This window comes from Spermophilus citellus (assembly GCF_964194105.1).
Source record: "Spermophilus citellus genome assembly, chromosome: 7".
NCBI lineage: Eukaryota > Metazoa > Chordata > Mammalia > Rodentia > Sciuridae > Spermophilus > Spermophilus citellus.
In genome coordinates this window covers 70,739,671-70,750,263 of record NC_138188.1, presented here as the reverse complement: position 1 = coordinate 70,750,263, position 10,593 = coordinate 70,739,671, and the positions used below count along the sequence as shown (strand labels likewise).

Here is a 10,593-nt window from a genome sequence, read left to right as displayed (position 1 = left end):
TGACATCTCTTCATTTGACTTCTCCTTGGCCAGCTAGGGTTTTCACATAGATGGTTATATCAGTATAATTGAACTTTTCACATGGTGCCTGGTTTTCTCCAGGGTAAACATTGTGGAATACAAAATGCAGAAGCCACTGGGATCCATCTCTAAGTAGGAGAAATATTAGGGAATATATAGCCATCTTGAATCTTCCCTATGTGTCTATTTACTTCCTTCACTGCAAACATCCCTGTAATAAGCCAAGACTTTTGCTGCTACCACATCCTTCCTACTCACTGTGTCATCCATATACTTAAAGCTAGCATTTCCTTAGAGCATGTCAAGTATTTTTTAAACATTATCCCAAGTCTAAAAGGCAGATATTACTATTATTATCTCCATTTTGAACATAATCAGAAATACCTTTGTAAGTTTTTAGTTTTCTTGGCTATATTTAAACTCTTGATCACATTGAACTACCACAACAAAATACTATGAACTGGGTAAACTAAACAACAAAAATTTACTTTTTGAATTTTGGAAGTTGGAAGTCCAGGTGGCTAGACTTTCTTTTTTGCTTGTAGATAGAGTCATCTCACGTACCTTCACATGGTGGGAGGGGAGAGTAAAAGAAGGAGAGGTCTTCCTCTTCTTGTAAACTCATAATCTTATCAGAGGAGGGCCTCACTCTCATGAGCTTATTTCATTCTAATTCCTCCCTAAGGACTCTGTCGCCTGAAAAAGTCACCTTGGAGGTTTGGACTTCAGCATTAATTTTGAAAGAATCCTATTCAGTCGATAGCAATTCACCCCAAGATTCCCAAAATTTCATGTCATTATCATATGCAAAATACATCCATTTCACCCCTTAGTCCCCAAGTTCTTAATTCATTTCAGCATCAACTCTAAAATTGAATCCAAAATGTCATCTAAATATTATCCAAATCATATATGAGTGATATTTGAGGTACAACTCATCCCATCCTAAAATGAAATTTCTCTCTAGTTTGAACCTATGTGCCTTCAAATACAACTGTGAGGTACACTGAAAGATCAGACATATCCTGATATGTCAGGGTTCTCCAAAGAAGTAAAATCAATAGCATGTACATGTACATAAGGGTTTATTCATTAGAAGGAACTGACTTATACTATTATGGAGGCTGTGAAGTTCTAAGATCTGCAGACAGCATCCTGGAGACCCAGAGGGGCCTGCCTCTGTGTCACTGTGGTCCAAAGCCAAAGGCCTTAAGACCAAGAGAGCTGATGAGATGGCAGGCTAGAGAACAAAGAAGAGTCTATATTAAAGCCAGAAAAGATCCACGTCCCAGGTCAAAGCAGTCAGACAAGAGTCATTTCCTTCACCTTCTGGCATGGTAAGACCTTATATTCTATTCAGGCCTTCTACAGATGGGATGAGAGCCACACACCTATTAGAGGGCAATTCGTGTTACTGAGATTACAGATTCATCTAAAACACCTTCACTGACGTGCCCAGAAAGACGTTCAAACAAATATCTGGTGTGGCCTTGTCAAGTTGAAACCTAAAATTACCCATCATGATCACAATAGCTGGCTATTTAGTACACTAACTAGAAATTTAGGGTCTAAATTCCCATTCCCATTTGTTTACTTTTTATTCATCACAATGTGCTTTTATTTTACTTGAAGTTGTTCTTATGAAGATCATCACTGATTTACTGTCTCTCTAGTCCAAATGTATTTAATCAGCCCTTTCTCAATTTCTATGTGGTTTTTAATCTTAGTGACTAACTTGTCTTCTTGGAATACTTATCTTTTAGTTCTCATAGTATACTTGACTTTGAAACTCTTTTAATATCTATGACTATCATTTTTCTTAAATTCACTATAGTTCACAGTTCCAGCAAACAGCTGTATACACACTTGATTTCTAATATTTAATATTTAGCATTCTCCTTTCTCTAAAACTCATTTTACAATTTTAAACTCTTCAGTAGTCATTTCTACCTAAATATTCAAACTTGCCATGTCTCTGAAAGATTATTAATTTTTACTCTCAAACTTGCTATTTCCCATTACCTCATCTGCATGTCTCAGAGAGAAAGCATTTTCAGACTCTCAATTGCTAAGGCTCAAAACTTTTGTGAAGTGATTACCCATTTGTCATCTGTGTTGGAGCTCCTCCTTCTGGGAAACTATTCTTTCCATTTCTACAGGCAAACAGGATGCACCCAATCTCCTGGTCCAAGTGTGAACATGTGACCTAAGATGAGCCACTGAGAATCACACTCTGCTTATTTTATCTGAAGCATATAGAAAAGATGCTCCATTCTGATGGAGATTTTCCATACTCTAGGATAATGTAATTCTGGAGGGTCCAGGAGCCAGCTTCACAACCATATATACAGAGCCTGCCTGAAAAGGAAGTCAGTAAGAAAGAAGCAGTCCTGAGAAAGAGTAAGAGACAGATTGTCTTGCTTCAAATATATGAACCAATAAATTTTCATTTTTGTTTAAGCAAGTTAGAATTGGCTTCCTGTCACTTGTAATCTACAGAATCCTGACTGAGGCCCTGCTTCTTATATTTGACTGTTCTCTGATCCAATTCCTGTTGATTCCACCCTTGTGAAATCATCTTCTGTGTATTATCACAGCTACCACCTAACTCAGAACTTCATCACCTGTCACCCAGAGTAAAGCAATAGCCACCCACTTGTACAACTTCATTTTCTAATCAATCTTATTTACGGTTGCCAGAACTCTCTTTCTAGATTACAGTTTTGATTTTGTCAAATTTGTTTGCTTGTCATTCAAGGCCACTCACACTGTGTCTGTATTTATCTATAAAAATTTATCTCCCAAGCCACTATTTCTTGTGGCAGAACAAAGTGCTTAAGAGCACAAACCCTGGAACCAGATTCTCGAGTTTAAATTAAGGATCTGCCACTTCTTAGCCATGTGAATTGAGCAAATTTCTTAAATATCTGTATGTATAATGTTCCTCATTGGTACCATGGAGATAATAGCACTCACCTCATGATGTCATTATGGGGATCAAAGTAATCAATATTCATAAAGCATAGTAAATATGCCTGGGCTATATAAATGTTAAAGAAAATAAAATGCTTCATAGAAGGGAATGTTTTATCTTGTTTTTTGTAGTCTTTGTGCCAAAAAATTCCAATGCATGGGAAACACCCATTTACTTACTGAATGAATGAGTGAATGAATGAATGAATGAATAAGTAAAAGCAGCCTTGGCTTCTCCTTTCTCTCCAAGCAAACAGACCTCCTGCTCCCCAAGAATGCCCACACCCATGTTTCTACTTTTGTGCCTTTAAGCATTCCATACATCTTTGTTCTAGAGAATACTTCTTTCCACTTTAAATATGAAATAATCTTCATACTTCAATACCTTACTCAAATGCCACCTTAAAGAGATCATCTTAGACTCTTCAAGCCAAAACAATCTAACCCCCTGTAAAAACAAAAGCAAATGAAAAAAACCCTGATTTATCTAAATTTCTCTAATGTACCTGTATTTTCATCCTTGCATAAGATTTATTTATGTATGTGCATTATTTTCTCTCTAAAGGTTAAATTATTACGGGTGATGGAAAAGGAATCTCTTTTCAGTGTGCCATGGCACCTAACATTGGGTCTTGCATGAGGTAGACATTTAGTATTCATTTTTTAGTTACTATATATAACTGTCATGTATACATAATGAGATTTATTACTAGTATGAATAAAGGATATGTCACTAACGATTCTCTAATTGGAGAATGAAGAATAAATGTCACAATAATAGAGAACCAAATTCTCCATTAGAGAACCAAATAGGCCAAAGGTTTTAGGTTTAACAAAACCTGATCAGATTTCATTCAGACTTTACTCAGGAGCTAAAAACTTGGCTTTGTCATTTATAGTGAAGAAAAGATATAGCAGGCTTATTACAAAATATAAGAAAATCAAATTACTTTGAGGTACTAGTATCATATCAGAACATAGTTGATATGTAAGAGGCAATACTTTGGGCAGTAACTGATGAAACAGACACATTTAATTATACATGGGCCCTTACATGGACCAAAAAAAAAAGCATCTTGAAATTGGGTCATGTGCCTGTCACATAAATCCCACAATTCTAAGGCTATAAACTTAACTCTAGTTAGGTGCAAAAAAAAATAAGCAGGTAAATAGGAATTAAAAATAAGATAAAAATAGGAATAAGAACACAGCTCAGAAATAAATTTAAATTCACAGATTTAGCAGAGCATTTGTTACAAGTCCTAATTACTTGGGAGTCTGAAGCTGTAGGATCACATAGCCCAGGAGCTCATGACTAGCCTGGGTAACATAGTGAGACACTGTCTGAAAAAAATAAAATTAAAAATGACAAAAAATGTCAAGGTCATTGTACTGTCATGTGTAACTAATTAAAAAAAGAATTTAAAAAATGAATTAATAGATTTGGCATATTATACCCAGTTTTAAAAGAAGGATATGAATCATCCATATATATATATATATATATATATATATATATATATATATATATATGCACACACACACACATACATATGTGTGTGTATATACGTATGGCTAATTACAGAATATATATATTTGTGTGGTACTGGGATTTAACTAGAGGCACTCTACATCTATATCCCAGCCCTGACTTAAAATGTTTTGAGACGGGTTTCCACTCAGTTGCCCTGGCTAGACTCAAACTTGTGTTCCTCCTGCCTCAATCTTCTTAGTAGATTGGAATATAGTCACATACTACCATACCGAGCCATGATTATATTTTGTGTCTTTAGTTGGTAGGGTGATAAAAGCATTAAGAAACTCTCCTATGTTAGAATTGTTAAAAACATTCACTGTTTGAGTTTATAAGCAAAGTTCAAATACTTGGTGAATACCATTGGCTATATGAGATTTAGCAGTTGTTAATACAACTAATGCTGATGATTAGAAAATGGTAATCAAATTGAAAATTTGGTAATGTACTAGTAGAAAATATTCTTGTCATTGCATTACTGCCCCTTCAATGCTTATGAATCTATCACAGACTGAAGTGTGGGTTTTCCAATAATGAATCATAGCTTTAATACATAGTTCTAATCTGTAATATCTTTATAATGAAGAATGAAAGAAATACTGTATAGCTAGAGTTTTCTCTCTATATTGAAAAAAGATTTGGAAATAAGAAAATAATTAAAAGTTTTAGGCAAATGAATAGGTTTCATAATCACTGAAAAGAATTTTTTTTTTAAAAAAAGAAGTTCTTCAGTGAAATAGGCAATGAAAGAATATGACTAGACCCTCTGAGATGCTCTTTACTACAACTATATTAGTTTTCTGTCAAACACACACTTGTTTTTACTTATTTACCTCTTTAAGAACCCCCTCTCTGAATACTATCACATTCTGAGGTACAGTGGATTAGGATTTCAACATAAGAATCTTTGGGACAATGAAATACCCCCATGATAATGAAAAATATTTCATTTTATTTTATTAGTGAAACTTTGTCTCTTTATAATCCTCTCAAGATGTAAAGTCGAAGAAAAGACAACTTCATTCACTATTTTAAAGAAAAAAGTAATCCTTCTGTATATCTATTCATAATAGTCATGTAGATATGGAAATGAAAAATCATATATGAATGTCCAGTTGAGTCTAACACAAGATGTACCCTGAAGTTTATATACAACACTAAACTACAAATGAATTCCAAGATTACTCCATATATACAAAAACAATCTTGTAGTTCTTTTTTTTTTTTCATTTATAAAACTAGGTAAAATAAAGTTCTTATTAGAGCAGTAACCTAAATTATTCATAAGCACGGTTGTAAAATGTCAAAATGTACTCTAAATAACCTTTCCCTTCCATTCATAAATCTTTCTTGGAAAAGGTATTATCATTTGCCTCCCTATCAAAACATTCTTGGTTTAATCTCAGACATTTCTCAGGTATGCAAATTGACACAGTTTCTCTGGAAAGATTAGGCCATGTCTATCAAAATTAAGTTAACCTACAAATTCTAATCCTAGAAATTTTATCCTACCTGTCCTTGAATGAAATGATGGAATTACAGAGTATTCCTTGTGGCACTGTTTATAAAAGCAAAAAATTGAAATGGCTTAACATTTGATCAATAGGAAACTATATAGTTGAATACAGTATAGCAGAAAGAAAGAAGGAAGAATTTATTTCTGTGTTGATATAGAAACTTCCTCAAAGTTTACTGATAACTGAAAAAAGTAAGATGCATAGGAGTTTTTAATCAGAGAATGATAATATACATCTAAATTCATTCCCATTTAAAAAAAAATGGAAGAACACAGAAAGTACCAATAAAGTGATTTACCTGTGTAAGTAGGAAGAGAAGACGAAGCAAGGACAAAATTTCTCACCAAAATTTTTCATATTGTTTGGTTTCTAATCATTTGAATGTATGACTTCCTGACAGAGAGAGGAATTTTTAAAAATATGCTTTATCCACTATAATGTCAGTAAAAAAGGGTAAATTTTTAGGTATATTCAGGTGGGATGTATGTACATCTCATTGTGTCTAGAAAATTCCATTTCATATGTCAGATTCTGTGTCCTATACAGTCAAACATTTGTATCAGAAGACATTCTAGTTTGGACAGAAGATTATGTAATAATCCCACTTATTGAGTATCTAACTATGTGCCAGGTATATTGTTCAGACAATAAAGCCTGTTTTAATAGGCTGATTTTGGTTTTATTATGATAAAATTTATGTAACAAAATTATGTCATTTAAGTCATTTTAAAATGTAAAAATCTTTGGTATTTGATACATTCACAATGTTGTGCAACCATCACCACTATCTACTTCTTAATAAGACTGAAAGATAATTCAGAAAAGTGAAGAATGTAAAATAGTGCATTTCTTTGCATTGCTATTTGGAATTTCTAAATCAACTTTTTAGATGGAGGATGAAGCTCTGATGTTTACAGTCTCAGTTTCAGAACTAAATTTTTTGCCATTAAAAACAGGCTAAGCTAGTCATAATAAAATGAACTTAAAATGATGTCTAATTGTCTACCTCAAAAATGTCATTTTTTAGAATTTTTAGATGCGATTCATTTACTATGAGCTCTCTAATATTCATTTCAATTAATAGTAATCAATAGAAATCCAGTTTTGTGAATTCACCATAGTATCCACAGAATTTTCAAATAAGTGAAAGTGAATTTATTATTCAAAGCTCTCAAGTTTCTCAGATCACAGCTCTACTCTTTTTTAAATTTTTATTTGTTCCCCACTGGCTGCTCTGAAAAGCCATCCTTGCATTGTTTCTGGGTCCAGCTCCTCACTTGCTGCAACCACCTCCGATGGGCACCTCCACCGCCGCTGTGGATTCTGGGAGCTTTATCTCCAGAGTCCCTCTAGTTTCCTTTTTAACCACCAGCGTGCCCCACCATGGACACTAGCTCTGAAGTCACCACCAAGGACTTAAAGGAGATGAAGGAAGTTGTGGAGGGGACAGAGAATGGAAGAGATGCCCCTGCTAATGGGAATGTTAATGAGGAAAATGGAAACAGGAGGCTGACAATGAGGTAGATGAAGAAGAGGAAGAGGGTGGTGAGGAAGAGGAGGAGAAGGAGGAAGGTGACGGTGAGGAAGAGGATGGACATGAAGATGAGGAGGCTGAGGCAGCTTCGGGCAAACCGGCAGCTGAAGATGATGAGGATGATGACGTTGATACTAAGAAGCAGAAGACCAGTGAGGATGACTAGACAACAAAAAAGGAAAAGTTAAAATACAAATAAAAGGCCACCGTGGCCTATTCACTCTCCACTTCCCCTCTCAGAATCTAAACGTGGTCACCTTGGAGTAGGGAGGCCGGCCTGCCCCCGCCCACCACGGGCAGTGCCACCTGCAGATGTAATGCGCTCTTCACCACCCAACCAAAACCACAAGGTGAATTTGCAACAGGAGAGGCAAAAAGAACCAAACCTTCCAAGGCCCTGCTTTTTTTCTTAAAAGTACTTTTAAAAAGAAAAATTTGTTTGTATTTTTTATTTACATTCTATATTTTTGTACATATTGTTAGAGGTCAGCCATTTTTAATGATCTCCTATGACCAAACCAGCCATTGGAGCATTCTCTGTTCTACTTCTGACTTTACTTGTGGTGTGACCATGTTCATTATAATCTCAAAGAAAAAAAAACTTGTAAAAAAATTTAAAAAGCAAAAACAACACACAAAAAAACAATCTTATTCCAAGCATTCCTATAACTTTTTTGTTTATGTACTTTAACTGTACTCTAAATAGTTGGTTTGTACGAGATGGTTAAAAAGGCCAAAGATATAAAGATTTCTTTCCTTTTTTTCCCCCTTTTTTGTCTATGAAGTTGCTGTTTATATTTTTGGCCTGTTTGATGTATGTGTGAAACAATAAACCGGAATTTTATTTTGCTGAGTTGTTCTAATAAATAAATAAATAAATAAATAAATAAATGATTTTTTATTTGTAGATGGACACAATGTCGTTATTTTATTTACTTATGTGGTGCTGAGATTCAAACCCAGTCATACATGCATGAAAAGCCAATGCTCTACCACTGAGCTACAAGCCCAGCCCACACAGCTTTACTCTTAAAAATTTTTTTTTTCCAATCCTGAGAATCTGGATGAACTAAACTTCGATATAATGAAATTAAACTTAAAAATAAAATCTTACTTAGGTATTTGGTAGTCAATCCCTTGGTTTTGTTGAATCTTAAGAATTTATAAGAAACTTTTCACATTATATATCATAATGTTCAAGGAATCCATTTTTCCCCTCAAATCACAACTTTTATAAAATTTAAATATGAAGAAAAAGTAGCAGGATAGTTTTCTTCCTTTTTAAATAACATCTATTTCAACTACAAACTAACTTTTATGATTGATAAAGTATTTATGAAAAAATGGTGATTTTAATTTCTTGATCTCTAAAATATTAATGTTCAGATGACTTAAAAATGTGTTATTATACATAAGATAGTATATTTAGAGTCACCAATCATTGGTTCACAGAACTTGAAGTAAGAGTTTTTGAAAATTATTTGGATTAAGACTAAAGAAAGAAAGCACAGATGGTCCTACCAGGTCATTTATGAGCAATGCAATGTAAAATAAAATATGTGATCAGAAAATATTCTTAGAAACTATTATCTCACAGGCTTTCTCATGTTAAAGGTTAAGAAACTGAATGCCAGAAAATTTACCCATTAAGTTATATAACAAATTAATAACAATAGTCTCAAATTGATCCCAAATCATTGAATACTCATTCAATATTTTCTCTTCTGAAAAGGAGCTATCCAAACATTAGAGACCTTATCTCAGGTCCTGACTTGGCCTGAAGGAAATAAGGTCAATAATATATACCAGCATTTCTCCCACACCTGTTCTTTATCATGCTCTTCACCCCATGTTGGTCATCATAATTCCAACAGATTTGAAATAAGAAGGAGTATCTGGATTTTTGTATTCTTATTATTTCTGGTCTCTGGCATCTAGAAAATCGATTGGGACATGATAAATAAAGAATTCCAAAAGTATTAAATATTTTTAGTTATAAGAAAGAGTAGGTACAGAACTACTATAAGTGATGCAAACTAGGATAGAAAACCAGTTTAGGGCAATCTATCTTAGATTATTCAAGCATCATTCTCAAATAAATACTAGGGAAGGAATAATAGTCAATCAGTTATTTGGAAACTAAAAGACTTTCTCTCATCTTTCTAAATATTTCATGACCAACAATATTAATTTACTACTTTCTTTGTGAGAGGTACCCTACCAGTGCTTTCTAAGCATTTACAGTATTGTATTTGATAACAAAACAAAACTCTGTTTCTCCAATTTGTACAGGGACAAACTCAGGCTGCCTGATCCTGATCTAGTACCAAGGCTTGTAACACTTACCTATATGGCACACACATTGCAAAAACTTCTACTTTTTATAGGATGGCTATTTCCACACAATTAATCTAGAGAAAAAAAAATAGAGTGCTGATTTCAAGAATTTAGATTAATCATTTTGATATACAACTCATTATCAGCCATTTGTTCTCATTACAATTAGAAACTCATCCTTACTTTTTAAATTTACCTATTATTTACTTGTATTATATCAATAAACATGGCACTAATTTTTAAAGGCAAAAGTTGGTGTTGAACATAATAATTGATGTTTTTTGAAAAAAACACAGAGGGACAAATTAGTTTAAATCATTTAAATAAATTGAGACATAAACAAAACATACAATGGAAAAGTGTGTGAAATCTAGGACCAGTTATTCATTTGTTCACTGGGTAAAAAATTGGGTGATTGGATATCCATAAAACTATTTTCTGAAAAAATATGGCAGGTTAAACACATTTGTGAATCTCTTCTCCCTCCTGAGACACAAATTAAAGTAAAAATAATAAAACCTATCCAAGACTTTCAAATACACAATGAAAAAGAGAGATGTCACTAGAAGAGCTAGAAAGTGAGGAATTGAGTGGTGAATGATTTAGTTAGGAAAAGGAAATAACAATGAAATTTGTGCAGAGGGCACAAGCAGATTCAATTTGCCAAATAGAAATTC

The 10,593-nt window shown here is 33.6% G+C and overlaps 1 protein-coding gene and 1 pseudogene across 2 annotated transcripts in view; one reads left to right on the top strand and one right to left on the bottom strand.

The window, feature by feature from the left end:
• NAALADL2 (N-acetylated alpha-linked acidic dipeptidase like 2) overlaps nucleotides 1-10,593 on the bottom strand; it is a 961,526-nt gene that overhangs the window by 262,360 nt on the left and 688,573 nt on the right. The gene's annotated exons all lie outside the window — the stretch shown is intronic.
• Nucleotides 7,429-7,745, top strand: LOC308652687 (prothymosin alpha-like; annotated as a pseudogene). The gene has a single exon. The product of its transcript is annotated as a prothymosin alpha-like (transcript).